This window comes from Panthera pardus, unplaced genomic scaffold (assembly GCF_024362965.1).
Source record: "Panthera pardus isolate Hobbes unplaced genomic scaffold, ASM2436296v1 HiC_scaffold_6, whole genome shotgun sequence".
Lineage (NCBI taxonomy): Eukaryota > Metazoa > Chordata > Mammalia > Carnivora > Felidae > Panthera > Panthera pardus.
Window position 1 is genome coordinate 6,138,821 of NW_026526991.1, and position 18,701 is coordinate 6,157,521.

The window sequence follows — 18,701 nt, forward strand, 5'->3', positions numbered from 1 at the left end:
CGCGTGTCAGGAGACCCGGAACCCCGGCCAGGGCGCTCAGGTGTAATGGGATAGATGCTGCCGGGCCGCCTCCTGCTCCCCTCATGGGACTGCACTTCTGTCCATCACAGAACCATGCCCCTTTGTATCCCCCCTGCTGCCCAGCATAAGGGAAGTTTCCTAAAAGCACTTGCTCAGCTGGACTGGACGTTTCATTTTCAAATCTGCCTATGTGCTGTCATGACGTAGGCATAGTTTGTTGTCGTTCAAATGTCGTGTCACTCAGTGGGTCCAAATACAAAAGATGTGGCTAAAAACGACGCTCTGGTGCTACACGGGCATAGATTCAAGTCTCAGTTCCTCCACTAAGTGGATTTGGCACAGCAGAATCTCTCTATAAAGGAATATAATCGGATTTTTCTGCTGAGAGAAAATAAAGGCCCGTGTAGAATTCCCTTTCCAGCTAAATGCCAATACCACAGTGAGGGAGAGAAGAGGGTTTTCTTTCTTAAGAGACTAAGAGAGTACCACTACAAAGGTTTTCACTGGAAGAAATGCTATAGGATTTATTTCAGGGTAAAAAAAAAAACATCTGGAAGAGAGAAGTGTTAAGTTTATCAACTAGAAAGTAATTGTAACTATGTGGCAAATCTAAATCAGCACTGCCTGTTTGGAAACAACAGCACTAGTAAGTGACTTGAGGGCTGTAAGAATGAGAGACGGAAGTAACATAATTAACAACAATGGCATAGAGACAGGAGGGGGTGTTTGGCATTTTAGGGCTTTGGCATCATTCAAGACTAAAGGAGAGATATTTATTAATTTCAGATTAAGTCAAAATGAATGTTAAGTATGGAAAAGGGAGGCGTGGGAGTGGACGAAGGGATGTAATGAAAATTCAATTGATCCAACCAAAGACAAGAAGAGGTTTTTTTTTTTTAAATCAAATAAATAAAAAACCACAAAAAGTAGAAAGTACAAAAGCAGAAGGCAGAAATGAATGCATACGTATCTACGTTACCTAAGTTACCACCGGAAGACAGAGATCACAGACAAGGTAGAAATAAGAAAAATGCACCTGTATGATATTTATGAGACACATACCAAAAGCTGAAGTACCTGAAAGACTGAGACTCGAGGGGAAAGTGGTTTACGAGGAAAATATTACCCAAAAGAAAGCTGGTGCACTTATCTTAATATCAGAAAAAAGCTGAAAGATGGAAAGTGTCGTTAGACTTAAGAGGCTGTGATAAAAGGAACATTTTCTCACACAGGTACAAAATTTCGGAACCTGCTTGGAACCTAACAACATAATCTCAAAACATATAGACCAAAAATTGACAGAATTACAAGGAGAGATTGACAAACCCACAGTGAAGTAGGAGGATTCACCATCTTTCCAAGGACAGACTGAACATTTGTGAATATTGATCATGTACTAAGCTATAATGCAAGACTCAACAAATACGAACAACTAACGTAGTAAAGACCAAGCCCTGAACTCAAGATCATAAAAATATAACAAAAAATAAGCAAAAAGTGTCTACACTATTGCCATTTTAAAAAAATAAACTTCAAAATAATTCTTGGGGAAGAACTCAGAAACTGTAATAACTTAGGACCGAGTAATACTACTTTTTACACTTCCCCTCCACTGTTCCATTCTACCCCCTCTTGGCCGATGCCGTTAAGACAAAACACTGACACACACACACACACACACACACACACACACACTTTATGTTGGAAATGAAGAAACAAAAAAGTCGTTAGCAGAAGACCCCAATATTGTGGATCAAAGAGGATCAAGGACAAGCCATTGGTCGAAGAGAGTTCAGTGAGACTGCAGGATGTAAGGTGAATATCCAGAAATTAATTACTGGCCAAATGACTACAATAAATATTTGGGAACTAATTTTTAAAGCGGTACCATTTTGCAATCCCTACAAAGCATTTAAGGTATCTGGGAACAAATCAAACATAAGATGCGTAACATCACAAAACTTTTTGAATAACGTAAGTCGGTAAGGAAATTTGACATTTTAACAATGGGAATCCTCCTCAAACTAACATTAAATGTTAACATTAAATGCAGTTTTACGTAAAGTCTCAACAGGGCTTTTTGAAGAACTTTTAAACTGATTCCAAAATGTATGCGGAAGTGCAAAGAGCCAAGTATATCAAGAACGCTTTGAATAACGTAGGGAGACTTACTGGGCTAGTTATCAAGACTTACTATGAAGCTATCATAGTTAAGTTGTTGGTCCTGAGATAAAAATGTGGTGCATCGGAACTCAGAGAGCTGAGGCAGACTCGTGCATATAAGAAACACAATGCAAATCAAGCTGCTTTACAAAAAGAAAAGGATTTAAGGAAGGAGACTCGACGCGGCCGGTTCCTGCAGCAGCAGGCACACAGCTGGTGAGGGCGAAGGTGGGCGAGAAGGACCCTGCCTTCCCAATCCAAAGGGTGGTGATCTGAGCTCTGGCCACTGACTGCTGCTTCTGACCACCAGGGGGCAGGCAGGAGTGGGCAGCCACTGTTGGTGCACCTTCCGGCACAGCTGCAAGCCCCTCCCCCTCAGGCCGAAGTGACTTCTGTAGATCTAAAGGGCCAGTGCCCTTCCCCCCTCCCCCCGCCTCATTCTTCTCTTCCTCCCCTATTGGAAGCCAGACGTTAAAGATTAGGACATTAAAAAACACTTGCGTGTAAGGAAAAAAAAAAACTTACAAAGTGATCCACGCACACCCAGGGAAAGGCTTGGAAAAGACCTGAGAAGACCTTAAAGTTTACACTCAGGCTGATCTTCAGCACCGAGACAGCCTACAATAAAACAAAAACAAACAAAAGAGGGGCGCCTGGGTGGCTCAGTTGGTTAAGCGTCTGACTTCGGCTCAGGTCACGATCTCATGGTCCGTGAGTTTGAGCCCCACCTTGGGCTCTATCCTGACAGCTCAGAGCCTGGAGCCTGCTTTGGATTCTGTGTCTCCCTCTTTCTGCCCCTCCCTCACTCATTCTCTCTCTCTCTCTCTCTCTCTCTCTCTCTCTCTCTGTCTCAGAAATAAATAAAAACATTTAAAAAAAATGTTTAAGTCATTCTGGGGGTGCCTGGGTGGCTTAGTCAGTTAAGTGTCCGACTTCAGTTCAGATCATGATCTTGTGGTCTGTGAGTTCAAGCCCCGCATCAGAATCTATGCTGACAGCTCGGAGCCTGGAGCCTGCTTCGGATCCGTGTCTCCCTCTCTCTGCCCCTCCCCCGCTCACACTCTGTCTCTCTCCTTCAAAACTGAATAAATGTTAAAAAATAATTAAATAAACAAGCAAAACAAAACAAAATACCCAAAAAAACCAAACCTGGGAAAGAGGGAGAGAATATAATTTCTACTGTTACCACATTGTTAGATTCAAAAGTCCAGTTTTCAACAACAACAACAATAAAAAAACACAAAGCATGCAAAGCAGCAGAAAGTATGGCTCAAAGGAAAAACAAAAAACAGAAACTATCCCTGAAAAAAAAGACCTGAACGGCAGATCTACTAGACAAAGACTTTAAAACAACGGTCTTAAAGATGACTATAGAAAGATGTGAACAAAGTCAAGAAAATGATGTAGGAACAAAATGCAAATAGGAATAAAGGAGCAGTTACCCTAAAAAGAAACCAAAAAAATTCTGGAACCGAAAAGTATGATAACTCAAACAGAAAATTCACTACAAAGATTCAAAGATAGATTTGAGCAAGCAGAAGAAAGCATCCCTGAACTTGAAGATATGACAGTGGAAATGATTAATTCTCAGGAATAGAAAGAAAAAACATTGGAAAAAAGTGAACAAAGCCTAATGGACCTGTAGGACACCATCAAGGAGCCTAACATACGTATTGCGGGAGTCTCACAATAGGAGAAAGGGGCAGAGAGAATATTTGAAGAAATAATGGCTGAAAACTTCTCAAACCTGATGAAAGACATGAATATAAACATCCAAGAAGCTCAATGAAGTCCAAGTAAAATGAACTCAAACAGACCCACACCAACACAATATAATTAAACTTTTTAAAGACAAACAGCAAATCTTGAAAGTAACAACAGACAAGCAAACTGTCATATACAAGGGATCCTCAATAAGATTATCAGCAGATTTCTTATTAGAAATTTTGAAGGCCATAAGGCAGGGGGCCAATATACTCAAAATGCTAAAAGAAAAAAAAAAACAAAAACCCTGTCAACCAAGAATCCTATATCCTTCAAAAGTGAGGGAGATGGGTCGGCTGGGTGGCTCAGTCAGTTAGGCATCCGACTCTGGCTCAGGTCATGATCTCATGGTTTGTAGGTTCGAGCCCTGCGTCGGGCTCTGGGCTGATGGCTCGGAGCCTGGAGCCTGCTTCAGATTTTGTGTCTCCCTCTCCCTCTGCCCCTCCCCCACTTGCACTCTGTCTCTCTTTTTCTCTCAAAAATAAACATTTAAAAAAAGTGAGGGAAAGGGGTGCCTGGGTGGCTCAGTCAGTTAAGCATCTGACTTCGGCTCAGGTCATGATCTCACAGTTTGTGAGTTTGAGCCCCGCGTTGGGCTCTGTGCTGACGGCTCGGAGCCTGGAGCCTGCTTCGGATTCTGTGTCTCCCTCTCTCTCTGCCCCTCCCCTGCTCACACTCTGTCTCTGTCTCTCAAAAATGAATAAAAGTTAAAGAAAATTTTTTTAAGTGAGGGGAGAAATTAAGACATTCCCAGATAAATCAAATTTGAGGGATCTCGTTACCACTAGACCTGCTCTACAAGAAATACTAAAGGGAGTCCTGGGAGGTGAAATAAAAGTACACCAGGTAGAAACTTGAAGGCGTACAGAGAAATAAAGATCTCAATAAAGGTAAATACGTGGGCAATTATTTAAAAGCTAGTATTGTAGCAATGGTTTGTAAATGCATTTTTTGTTTTCTGCATGATTTAGAGACTTACATGAACAGGATTATTACTCTAAAAGCTAGTGTGGTTGTAACTTTGGTTTATAACTCCAAATTTTGTTTTCTACATAGGAGATGAATGCATTTACAAGAATTACCAGCTTATGTTTGGGCATACAACATATATAGATACAATTTGGGGGACATCAACAACCAAAAGGGGTGAGGACAGAGCTGTAAAGAAGCAGAGTTTTTGTAGGTTGTTGAAGTTAGGCTGGTATACATTCAAATTAGGATATTGTCACTTCAGGATGTTAAATATAATCTCCACAGTAACCACAAAGAAAACGGCCCTGGGATATACACAAAAGGAAATGGGAAAGGAATTTAAACATTTCACTACAAAAAGTCAACTGAACACAAAAGAAGGTAGTAATGCAGGAAATGAGGGACAAAGAAGCTATAAGACACGCAGAAAACAAATAGCAAAATGATCAAAGTCCTTCTCATCAGTAATTACTTTAGCCGTGAATGGATTAAACACCCCATTCAAAAGATCCAGTCGCACAAGAAATAAAAAGGCATGATCCAACTATATGCTGTCTACAAGAGACAATTCAGATCCAAACACAAAACAGACTGAAAATGAGAGAGTGCACTATTCCATGCAAATAGTGATCAGCACAGAGCAGCCGTGGCTCTACTAATATCAGACAAAATAGACTTTAAATCAGAAAAGGATACAAAAGACAAAGAAGGACATTATATATTAATAAAAGTTTCAATACAACAAGAAGGTTAACAATTATAAACATTTATATAACTGTTCATTGCTTCTCGGTCATATAATTTCTTAGCATAGTTATTCATATATTCCTTAGAGTCCCTTTTATTGCTTGAGGTCAGTTGTGATGTTTCCTCTTTCATTTCAGATTTAACAGTTTCTGTGTTCTCTCTTTCCTTCCTGGTCAGACTAGCTAAAATTTTGCTACTTTTTACTTTTTTTTTTTTTTTTTAATCAGTCTTTGGTTTTCTTTTCTAATTCTTTTTTCTTTTTCATTTATTCCCACTCTCTTTTTTACGTTTCTTAGAGTGGAAGTTTTGTTTATTGATTTGAGATCTTTCTTCTAATATAAATTTTGTTCTATGCGTGGCATTTGCTGCTTTCCTTAAGTTCTCGTATATTGTCTTTTCTTTCATCTCTATGTATTTCCCAGTTTCTCTGGTGATTTTGACTCTTCGTTATGAATGTGCTACTTCAATATTCCGTATTTTTGAATTCCCCAAATTTCCTCCCTCTCTCATCTCATTCTACTGTGGTTTGAGAACAGACTTTGTATGATTTCAATTCTTTCAACCTTAGGAGACTTGTTTTATGACATAACATATGGTCTATCCTGGAGAATGTTCCATGTGCCCCTGAGAAGAATGTGTCCTCTGGTGTTGTTGGGCGAAGTGCTCTGAAGATGCTTGTTAGGTCTCGCGGGTTTAGAGAGTTGTTTAAGTCATCTGTTTCTTTGGGGATCTTCTGCCAAGGTGGTCTATCCACTATGGACAGTAGGACGTTGAAATCTGCAACTATTATTGTTGAGTTGTCTATTTCTCCCTTCAATTCTGTCTCTTTTTGTTTCGTGTACTTTGGTTGCTTTTATGAAAGGTTAGTTGATTTTTGGAGGTCCTTATCATCCCAGGAGTGCTTCCATCTTTGATATCTTGTTTGGAGCCCAGAAAACATGTGAGCTTTTCCACTGGAGATCAATATTCTTCTATAAATAGCTTCTAGGGTGTGACATCAGGGTTCATAGTTCACAGTGTACAATGATAATATTCATTTTCTCCAGAGATAGCTAACAGATCTCACCATCTGGCACCGTATGAAGGTCATGACCAAAGTTGTAGCTGAAAACTGGCATACTGACCCCTAATGCCCTCTTCAGTTTTCTCTCGTGAAAGTGATGTGCCCCATATCGCCAATATCCTCAAACTTTACATTGTATTTCACCCAAACCATGTATTTCACCTGAAAGTCATAATTGCCAAACTACACAGCTGTCAGGATCTTATCTCCAGCTAGAATCTATGTTGGAATCTGTGTAGACTGCACCCCAGGTCAAGTCACTATTCCTAGATTCCCCAACTTCTCAGTACATAGCTTTATGTGTCATAGACTATTTTAGTTTCTTAACTGCTTATTTCGCCATCACTCCTCTCTCACAATGTGGGTTTCTACTATAAGCAAACTCAAAGTGAAATGCTGAATCAGAATTTCATTCATTAGTCTCCATAATGAGGAGTTTTAGCCAGTCCCATCTCCACCTTCAGTCTTTGTCTTCCCAACATGCTCTGAGATGTTCTTTCCTTATGAATTTTATCCAAAGGTAAGTATCATAGATTTGTTTTTGCACTTGGCAGTTGAACAAATGTGAGTTTTGCTGGCAAAAGAGTCTCAAAACAATTACGGAAATAATTCAGCTAAATCATAGATTGGGAGCTTTATTGCTATTATAGATATCTGAAATCCAACATGTTCTTCTGGAAAAGATTCCAATTACAGTGCTTAGAGTATCCTTGCCAAATACAGCTCGGTGCAAATAGTCTCACATGTAATAAGGTAGATACATATAATCCTAGGTGATCTCATTCCACTTGTGTTCAGGGTTTTCAATATTCTACATGCACTTCTCCTTCAAAATATTCTCTTTATTCAAATAGAATTATTTGTCTATAGCTCATGTCTAGACTGAGACTAGTGTTTACTAACAACACTTTGAGCCTTTTTTTTTTTTTTTTCCAAATCAATTTAAGCCCTTATCGACCACGTTATGGACTGAATTGTGCCCCCAGAGCCAGATTCATTGTGTTGAAGCCCGAATCCCAGAAGTCACTGTGTCTGGAGACAGGGTGTAGAAGGAATTAAGGCCGGATAAGATCATAAAGGTGGGGCCCTGATCTAATATCAGCGTCCTGTAAAAAGACAACAGAGAAACGCTTCTTTTCCTCTTTCTCTTGCTGTCTCCCTCAGTGCAGAGGAAAGGCCGTGTGAGGACTTAGTGAGAAGCCAGCCATCGACTAGCCAGGAATGGACCCTGCTAGGGTTTGATCTGGGACCTTCCACCTCCAAAACTGTGATAAAATAAATGTCGGTTGCTTACGCCACCCCGCTCATTTTGTTACAGCAACCTGAGCAGACTCATATACCATGTCTGGCTCTAGAGAGAGGCAGGTAAATGAGACAAAGCCCTCTGCTTCAGGAGCACAGAATCTAGGAAGAAGGGACGTCTCGTGAAAATACGTGATCAGTGCTTCCAACTCAGCCTGCGAGTTCTGAAAGGCTCCACAGAGCACAGATTTGAGCAAGGTTTTCAAAGAGGCCCGACTAGGCAAGGAAACAGCAACCCGGGAAGAGAGAATCCCCGGCAAGGAACTGACACCTCAAAAGGCGGGATGTATCTGGTGAACACTGAGAGGCTACAGGGTCTAGAGGGTACAGAAGGCATGACAAGGAGGCTTGGGAGGGGAGGGGCCGGAAAAAGGGACTGGGGACAAGGTGTGAAGGTCCCCGAGTGCCAAAGAGCCTATGTTTCCCACGTAAGAAAATATCACTCAACATGTTCATTTACTAGAGCTGTTAGGCTAGATCTCTCTTTTTTTTAACTTTATTTAGAGAGAGAGAGAGCACGAGTGGGATAGGGACACAGGGAGAGGGGAGAGAGAATCCCAAGCAGGCTCCGCACTGTCAGCGCGGCGCCCTACGTGGGGCTCAAACTCATGAACTGCAAAACCCTGACCTGAGCCAGTATCAAGAGTCAGACGCTCAACCCGCCTGAGCCACCCAGGCGCCCCCTACAGACTAGGTATCTTCACAACAGAAATTAATTTTCTCCTTCCAGAGGCGAGAAATCTGAAATTAGGTACCTGTCAGCAAGGTTGGTTTCCTCTGAGGCCTCCCTCCTCGGCTTGCAGACGGCTGCCTTCTCCCTGGGCCCTCACGCACCTGTCCCTCTGTACGTGCAGCTGTGTCCAAACCCCCCCTTCTTGTACAGATGGCATTCACCTAGGATTAGGGCCCACCTTGATGAACTCATTTTAATTTAATTACCTCTTTGGAGACGCTAACTCCAAATGTGGCCCGTTCTGAGTCATGGGGCTACTCCTGCAACACCGGAGGGGTGTGGGAAGGGAGAGGGCACAGCTCAGCCCATGGCAAAAAGCTACCAGAGGGATGATACACGTGAGACGCCGCCTGCTAGGGAAGGGACTCCTTTTATGCCATCTGGTCACTTCTCCCCCCGGTGGACTCCTAGCTTTTGAAAGAGTTCATCTGCCAAAGTACACTTACTAACTTATAAATTCTTCATTTCCAAAAATCAAAGACAGTAGGCCGGTCAGATGTGATCAGCAGGTAAATCTAGAATCACCATACTGAGTTGATAAAATCTCCACCAAGAGGAGAACCTGACATTCACATCGACCTGTGAGGACTTGTTGTGGGGAGCGTGTGAGTGTATGTGTGTGTGTGTTGTGGCTGGAGACAAGACTTTCTGGAGTGTCACGTGTGCTGAAGTGTATGCTCCCCCCCCCCCCCCCACACACACAGTGTCTGCATCATAGCACTTAGCATATCGTATCGCAATTTTGTGGTTGTGAGTGCATCCCCCCTCTACATTCTGAATCCCTGTCAACAGGGACCCCATCTCACTCATTTTGCAACCCCAGCAATGTCCCTGGTCGTCTTAAGCTGACTAGACCCATCACCACATCTTTAAGGCCTCTGGAGAACAAGGGACCATGAAGTTGAAACCCACCGCTCTAGGATCTTCAACGTACACGGGAAGGCTCTACGGTCACATGTTCACACTGCCACCATACACACTCTTATTTTAAATGCCATCACGCCGCAGATAAAGATGCTATGGGATATCGATACAGCTGTGGGATCCTGAGCGGGGACTCCTCAAAAGCTGGGGCACTCAGCAGAGCCAGCGAGGAAAGACCATCTCTGCTTCCTTGTCTGTTCCCAGCCGACTCCCACTCCCCCTGACAACAAAGGTATCACCTGGGCCTGGCCAAGTCTCATATTTAACACCACCTTGATAAATGCCATTGAATGAACGAATGAAGGCACACATGAATAAATGAGTCACAGAACTGTAAGTAAAAAAAAAAAAAAAAAAAGGCAGAGCTCTCAGGAAAGGAGGTGAGGTGGGCTTTGACAGATGAAGACGAATTTGGAATAAGCAGAGAAGAGGGAAAGACATTCAGGTGAGGAAATCACAACAGAAAATTCAGGGATGGAAAGATGTTTTAGGGTTTTCAGTAGGTAAAATTTTTATTTATTTTTAATTTATTTAATTTTTTTTTAATGTTTATTTATTTTTGAGACAAAGAGAGACAGAGCATGAACGGGGGAGGGGCACAGAGAGAGGGAGACACAGAATCCGAAGCAGGCTCCCAGCTCCGAGCTGTCAGCACAGAGCCCGACGCGGGGCTCGAACTCACGAACCGCGAGATCGTGACCTGAGCCGAAGTCAAACGCTCAACCGACTGAGCCACCCAGGCGCCCCGTCAGTAGGTAAAATTTTTAAATCAAAGTTTGATATACAGAGAAAAGTTTATAAATCATAAGGGTACAGCTAAATGAATGATCAGAAAGGAGATATATCCACATAGCCCCCTTTGAGATCAAGAGATAAGACATTATTCTCTGTATCTCCTTTTGTACGGTTGAATATTGATCCACAGGATGTATTAGGAAATATCAACATAAACAAACACCTAAGAGGGGGATATGTTCTGTTTCCTCGGTGCATCACAGCAGCTTGAACAACGGCCACGCAAAGACAGCAACTCTTTTTTTTTTTTTTTTAACGTTTTATTTATTTTTAAGACAGAGAGACAGAGCATGAGTGGGGAGGGGCAGAGAGGGAGACACAGAATCCGAAACAGGTTCCAGGCTCCGAGCTGTCAGCACAGAGCCTGACGCGGGGCTCGAACTCACAAACTGTGAGATCGTGACCTGAGCCGAAGTCGGACGCTTAACCGACTGAGCCCCCCAGGCGCCCCAAGACAGCGAGTCTTAATCCCCGGGATTTGTAGATGCGACTTTATTTGGAAACGAGGACCACGGATACATCTTTTGGGGGCCACTACTCCAGCGCTGAAAGAGAGGGATTAGCATCAGTCTGTCGTCAAAATCGCCTGTGGACACGTTAATAACGGAAGCTGACACCTGCCAGGCTGAGGGCCAGATCGCGGACACCTGCAGGTACCCTTCTGCCCCACCACAAGCCGCTAGCATCCCTGTCACCTCTTTCCATCAAAACAGCACAAGTCATTATTAGTTCCGTTTTACGGATCAATAAACTGAGCCACCAAAGATGGGGGTAAAGCTACAGGTCAAACGTGGTGACGACAGAAGTGGAATCTGGACTCTGACGTGATGGTGGAAAGACACCTCTCACCCCTACCCCCCCCCCCCCCGCCTCCTTCGCGACCATCACAGAGGCCATCACTTTGGGGCCATACGCACTGTGACAGATGACAAACACAAGAGGAGACTTCCACACATCTCTGAAAAAAACCGTACATCCTCTTGAGTTTTCTTTTCTAGTCTCGGCCTCCCTGATTCCTGCGGCCTCCACTTAGACCGCGTGGCCCGTCCCCTCACCCCCACAGTCACATCCTCCAAGTCTGCCACACGGCGTCTGCACGCTTCTTTAAAGAATGCTTCCCGGAACCGACAACCGTAAAAACCAACTTTCATGGAGTACTTATGTGCCAGGCTCCCTTCTAAGCACTTCAATTACAGAACTGCAATTTAATGTCAACAACTCCCTTAGATAAGATTACTACTATTATTCCCCATATTGGAAATGAGGAAACAGACATGGAAGTGAAGTTATGTTGCTCAAGGCCACCAAGTGAGGAAATGAAAGCTGGTACTGAAACGTAGGCAGCCTGTCTCCAGAGCCCCGTATTCTTAACCTCTACCCTCTATGCCGCCTCGCCTCGTGCCTCCTCAAGAGTCAGAAGAGACCACCTCCCTTGTTTCAAGTACTATACTCCACGTGATGCGACCTCAGGTCACATGGCAGTTACATCACGTGCAGGCATTCATTTGTTCACTGCTAAACGCGTATGCATCTATCCCTCTCCTCCTCCTCACCAGAAGAGTCCCCGAAAGCCACAGACTCTGAGAGAAAGTATGTGGCAGGGGTGGCAGGTGGACAGGCAGAAAGAAGGCTAAGAATGAGAGAGGGCGAGCCACAAAAAAGGACGAAGGATCCAAGCACGTCAACACGGAGGCGCAACGACAGACCAGACGCAGGGAGACCGTGGGCTGGTTGAGGACAAGTCTCACAGACGCCGCGTCTGCGTTCCGTCATTCCGGAGAGTCCTCAGAGGCAGGCCAGGCACCACCCTTGGCTGCATCCAGAAAAGCCCCTGCGCTCAGCCAACCTCGACACTGGTGATCACTCGGAAGCACCGGCAGCCAGAAGGGAGAAAAGCGTCTTATTCCAAACTCGTTAGACATGGCGGGGAATGGAAGCAAGCCGATCTCCTCAAAGACGTGGCGGACGCGCTCTCGTGCGGCCTCTCTCTGGCTTTGTCTCGAAGACTCGGGCACCTTAGTCGCTTCACCGTTCCGTCGCCACCTCTGCCCCCTCTCCACGTGCGCCAAACCCACTCACCTTGGAGGCCACTCAGCCCCAGTGCCGCGAACGCGTCCTTCATCGCTGCCCTCTGCGGGCATCTCTCCCGCTTCAGAGCCCAGAGCACTTTTTGCCTCTGCCATCATTGGGCCACGATATCTGCCGACGGTTTTCTTTCATTCTTTGAATTCTTGTTGGCAAAATTTTGTTCCCAGAAACATGATACGATAGGCTACGCTATACAATTCACGGTGTTTTGAGCATTTTTTTTAACATGCTAAATACCGCTACTGCTTTTCCAGAGACCGTAAAGCCTCACGAGAAAATAAGTAACAGCTGTACAAGACGTAGCAGTTTGTCTTAATCCTTTTGCACTGATGTCTGAAATGTGAAAAACACAAAAGCTATGACATGTTGGGAGCACCCGATGGAGTGGAATCCCTAGGACGAAGCAAGTCAGGCACTGCTCAAAGTCTTGAGAATCCAGCTAAATCCCAGTTTAATCATTGATATTTTTTTGTTATGAAACCAAACGTGTCGTCATTGAAAGATCTAGTCTAGAATCTATAAAGGGGGATAGGGAGTCTCCGGCCCTTGGGCAACGTTCCAAAAGCCTACTGGAAATCATAAATCTAAGAATAAAACTACTCGAGTTAAAACATCACAGTTCTTTGCTTTCAGCTCGAATCGTAAGAACCCGGTGAATTACATTAGTTACGGTGTGGAAGCCAAAACCTCTGAATGGTACATTTTTGATTAGTAAAAGGAAACTATTGTTTTGTAACTAAAATCTTTTAAAACAAGAATCCCGTTAGAAAAAATAATTTAGGGGTGTCTGGATGGGTCAGTCAGTTAAGCGTCCAACTTCGGCAAAGGTCATGATCTCACGATGAGCTCAATCCCTACACTGGGCTCTCTGCTGTCAGAGCAGAACCTGCTTCGGATCCTTTGTCTCCCTCTGCCCCTCCCCCACTCGCACCCATACACCCTCTCTCTTTCAAGAGTAAAATAAGCATTTAAAAAAAAAAAACAAGAAAAAAACAATTTAAAACCTTCCCATTCAATCCTTACAACTTAATGAAGGTATTATTACTACCTTCAATTTACAGATGAGGAAACTGAGTGAGCTCTTGTCCAAGAGTTCAATAGCTTGTCCAAGGCCATCCAGCTGGCAAGCAGCCTGCTGGGGAATCAAGGGGCAATTAATGCCAGAGCTCACGTTCTTCGTCTCCGGATTTTATTCATCTCCCTTTCCTCTCTCACTTTGGATAGCCTCTGCCTTCCCAACAACTAAAGGAGGAGGGCTCCCAGTAGCTTCAAGTTCAGGCAACAAGCAGCATGGGAGGAAACAAGGCTCTTGGGGAGTGTCTGTTGGAGACACATCACCCTGTGGATTTCTGGACCTCAGACGAGTCCGGGGAAATGCGTTATCTTCTAAGAACTATGGCGTTCGGGGGCACAATCATTTAAGAATTCCATGCTCTATGGTCTGGGGATAACGACCCCAAATTCTTCACTCTGCTGCCTTTAGCACCTACCTCCTCCTGACCGTGGATATCATTTTATCAATACTCAGTCACCCTCCCGGGGAACTGAAGAATGGGATGAGGAAAGCAGCACGTGATATTCTTTTCGGCACTGCCTGCTCTCTACCAGTTTGTTCTAACCTTTTTTTCCCTTTTTCTTTAGATAAAAGATACTCCAGGATGGGGCACAAATTCTCTTCGACAAATGGCCCAAAATAAAAGACAAAAGTACAAGTACATTTCTAGATTTTCAGAGGTCATTTCTAGATTTAAAGAGCACCTGGGCGGCTTGGTCGGTTGAGCATCGGGCTCTTGATTTCAGCTCAGGTCATGATCTTGGGGTCGTGAGATCAAGCCCCATGGAAGGCTCTGTGATGAGTGTGGAGCCTGCTTGGGATTCTCTCTCTCTGCTCCTCTCTCCCACTTGGATGCTCTCTAAAATTAAAAAAATAATAAAGAGGTCACTGCAGGGGCACCTGGGTGCCTCAGTCGCTTAAGTATCTGATTCTTGATCTCAGCTCAGGTCTGGATCTCAGGGTTGTGAGCTTAAGCCCCCACATTGGGCTCTGCACGGGGCATGAAGCCTCCTTAAAAATAAATGAATAGGCCATTGCAGATACAAAGGAGGTGGCGGCTTCTATTAGTCGGGAACTTCTGCAGCCCTACTCCACACTAGCAGCCCCACCGCGGGGCTGACGGTACAACATCTCACATGTGAACTCCGGAACATCAGGAGCAGAGTGGCCCTGTAGGCTTCCTGTTGAACCATGCTTTCTGTTACGTCCTAATAGAGAATGATTCCAATCTCAAAGTTCAAGTCTACCTGAACCAGAGGCCAGGACACAGCGGCCATTCAACAGATCTTATCTTGCAATTTTCTTCACCGGGTTAAACTAGACTTCAATTGTCCACGACGTTAACGACTTGATCACAGTGTGAAGCCGACCCAGTGGCGGTTCCGGTCCGCCAGTGGAACTCGAGCAGCACAAAGGACTCCATGAACTCGTTTTGAATTAGGTGAAACAGGTAAACCAACAGGTGTGGGTATTTATTAACTGAACATAAGAAAATGACCCAGCCTGGGCAACCATAAAAATCCTCGGTGGCTAAGCAAAGTGAAAGGGGTTTCAGAAATACCGTCTAACGCCTTTGGAGAACTATTTCGTAAGTTTCCCAAAGACCTTCACTAAATGGACGCGGCCAAATTCAATGGAGGTAGAGGTCCGTGTGCAAACTGCCTCTATTCTCCTGAGCTATAGGCAGCGTGACGCTGTCATTTCAGTAAGTGGGGGATTTTAACACATAGCGTGCAAGTCAGCCAAAGCGCCATTAAACGCATAAATCTTTTTATTTGCATGAGAAAGGCATCCATCACCTCACGCTACAATTCGCGATGAAGAAGTAAATGTGCTATTTTGCTTCGCCTCACGAGAAAACTTTTGTGTTATTTCCAGAATAAAAGTTGTGACTTTAACTGGCTACATTTCAATGGTAAATACAGTTGATCCCTGAACACGGGAGTGAGGGTCACTGACAGCCTCCCCTGTCCAAAATCCAGGTATGACTTTTGACTCCCCCAAAACTGAACCACTGTTGGCGGGAAGTCTTACTCAAATCATAGTCAATTAACCGTTGACAGACCTTGTATACCCATCGTACAGTGTATTCTTAGCATCAAATAAGCCAGACAGAAGAGTGTTAAGAAAGTCATCAGAAAAATACAGTACTACTATACCGTATTTATTGAAAAAAATCCACACCTAAGTGGACCCGTACGGTTCAAGTCTGTGTTGTTCAAGGGTCACCTGTACCTACACGAAAGGCTACGCCTACTTACCTAAGCTGTCTGTCTCTTGTGTGGTAACAACCCAGATATTACACAGCAAGCAACCTAGCATTTCTATTTTCACGTTAACAATTACCGTTCAATTTACAGGAAGGCACTAGAGGGGGACCTGGGGGGCTCAGTCAGTTAAGCATCCAACTCCTGGTTTCGGCTCAGGTCATGATCTAGTGGCTTTGTGGGTTCGAGCCTGGAGTCGGGGTCAGCTCCGACAGCAAGGAGCCTGCTTGGGATTCTCACTCTCTGCCCCTCCCCCACTCGCACAGTCTCTCTCTCTCTCTCTCTCTCTCTTTTTTTTTTTTAAATAGGCACTAGAGGGGTGCCTGGGTGGCTCAGTCAGTTAAGCGTCCGGCTTCGGCTCAGGTCATGATCTCACGGTCTGTGGGTTTGAGCCCCGTGTCAGGCTCTGTGCTGACAGCTCGGAGCCCGGAGCCTGCTTCGGATTCTGTGTCTCCCTCTCTCTCTGCCCCTCCCCTGCTCCTGCTCTGTCTCAAAAATAAATAAAAACATTAAATAAATAAATAAATAAATAGGCACTAGAGACATTTTGGGATGAATGAGCTTCACACAGAACCAAATACGAAGACTCACAAGCTGCTGATCAGATCAGGAAAGTCTGGGATAATATTTCTCTCAATGAGGAAACAGATGGGTTCGTCCTTTTAGTAACTAGTTGGGTGCCTGCAACCCAACTACAGATGAAGTGAGGTGAGACTGGGGGTTGGCAGGTGGAACAGGGAGGAAGGTGGCTGGAAAGGTCTAAGCGATGACAGTCTAGGACAGTCCCTGTAAAGAATAGGAAGGCTGACCTGGGACAGACGGCAGACATGAGCGGCCACCTGGCTCGGCACCAAACATCTGTGGAGTCCCCAACGTAGGCAGGTGTTCAATGGTTGTTGAAAGGGCTTGTGGAACGGGACGTCAGGCTGAAGTGAGACCTGGGTTCTGGCACTAACCAAACGGATGGCTCTGATAAGTCATGTATCACCCAGAAGGAGCTGTGCTGCAAAAACTGATAAAACCACTAATGAGCATGGCATTAAAGCCCACGCGATGACACGTGATTAGTCAACGTTCCTGGACCAGTTACACATACAATTAACAAGGACAGTGAGACAAAGTCAGGCAACAACTAATCCAGTTTCCTGGCTGGACATTTTTTTCATTATCTATCCTCTGGGGAAAAACCAAACATCTAGCAACATCTACCTTTTTGGATTCCTAGGGGAAGTCGCCATAAGGGCAGTGAATACATCAGGCTTTCTTTTAAATGGCCAACGCGGGGACCACTGTTTTTTGTTTTAATTTTTAAAAAATGTTTATTGGGGCGCCTGGGTGGCTTGGTCGGTTAAGCGTCCGACTTCGGCTCAGGTCATGATCTCACGGTCCGTGAGTTCGAGCCCCGCGTCGGGCTCTGTGCTGACAGCTCAGAGCCTGGAGCCTGCTTCGGATTCTGTGTCTCCCTCTCTCTCTGACCCTCCCCCGCTCATGCTCTGTCTCTCTCTGTCTCAAAAATAAACGTTTAAAAAAAAAATTAAAAAAAAAAAAAGTTTGAGTGAGACAGAATGCGAGTGGGGGAGGGGCAGAGAGAGTGGGGGGACAGAATCTGAAGCAGGCTCCAGGCTCTGAGCTGTCAGCACAGAGCCCGACGGCGGGGCTGGAGATCATGACCCGAGCTGAAGTCAAAAGCTGAGCCACCCAGGCGCCCGAGGGACCACCTTTCTTTAACCCTTGTGTGTGCAATCGAGCTGGATAAGGAGTCCCTAACACAGTGGTCCCAGCTCCCACGCACGGGACATCGTATGCGAACTTGTCCTCTACGAGCACGGATGCACAAACCTTTAGGTTTTCAAATGCTCAACAGCCATAAACCCCTCCCCCACCGAAAAGGTTAAGAACCATCGCTCCAGGAATGTTCCTTTTCTGAAGCAAGCCTCCTAAATAGTTAATTCTCGCGAGTGACTCCCGGGGTGTCCGCGGCTGGCAAGTCTCGTGACCCCCCAAGAGGCAGGGACAGACGCGCTGCTCCGTGCGGCGTAACCTAATCCTCCACTGCACGAAGCCCTGCACCGAAGCACTTGGGAGGGCTACGCGGTGGTATTCCGACCAGAGCGCAGGGACGGATGCATCAGTTGCGCAGTTTAACATCCGCGTCTGCGCACCGCCTCTTCGTTGGTCCTCACCAGTGGCCCGATTTTAAGCAAGTTATTTCGCCTCCGGGGCACCCGCTGCGGGAAGCAAATACAAGCCGGGTGTCCAAGTAGATCCGTTTTTTTTTTTTTTTTTTTTTTCTCATCCACGACCGAGGCCGGTGCTCCGCGCTCCGCAGTCCCAGGCCTCCCTGCCCTGAGCGGCCAGGGACGTCGCCGCCATCAGAGCAGGGCCGCCTGGGCCAGCCCTCTGGGGACAGGAGGAGGCGGCGCCGGGCATCCCAAACCCACTCACGTTTCCCGACCGCCGCCCGTCTCCTCGCAGTCCCGCGGCGCCTCGCACGGAACACCCCGCGCCCCGGTCACGCTCACTGCCTGACCGTGCGGTCCCGAGCGCCTGGCAGAGCCACTTCCCCCGACAGCACAGACCCGCGCGACACCCGCGCCTCAGCCGCGTCCCCCCGCCGCCACGTGACCACCGCGAGCCAACTCCCGCCGCCGGCGCCGGCTCCCCCGGCCGAGGCCCGCGCGTGCGTGGAGGCACGCATGCGCGCGCATGCGTGAGACGGGCGCGCTCCTCCCGGCGACGGTTTCCTAGCAGCTGGGCGCCTGCGCTGCGCGTGGTTCCAGTGCCCGCGGAGGGAGGTACTGCGCGCCT

The 18,701-nt window shown here is 45.8% G+C and overlaps 1 long non-coding RNA gene across 2 annotated transcripts; it reads right to left on the bottom strand.

Annotated features, from left to right (window-relative positions):
* Positions 1-12,997: 12,997 nt before the first annotated feature.
* Positions 12,998-18,500, bottom strand: LOC109265708 (uncharacterized). 2 transcript variants are annotated; one of them, XR_002079321.2, is made up of 3 exons: positions 18,339-18,500; positions 16,703-16,905; positions 12,998-14,485 (listed from the first exon to the last, which is right to left on the bottom strand). It is a non-coding gene; the product is annotated as an uncharacterized LOC109265708 (long non-coding RNA). The 2 variants fall into 2 exon arrangements; XR_002079322.2 differs by having other exon boundaries at positions 17,733-18,500.
* Between the last annotated feature and the right edge of the window lie 201 nt (positions 18,501-18,701).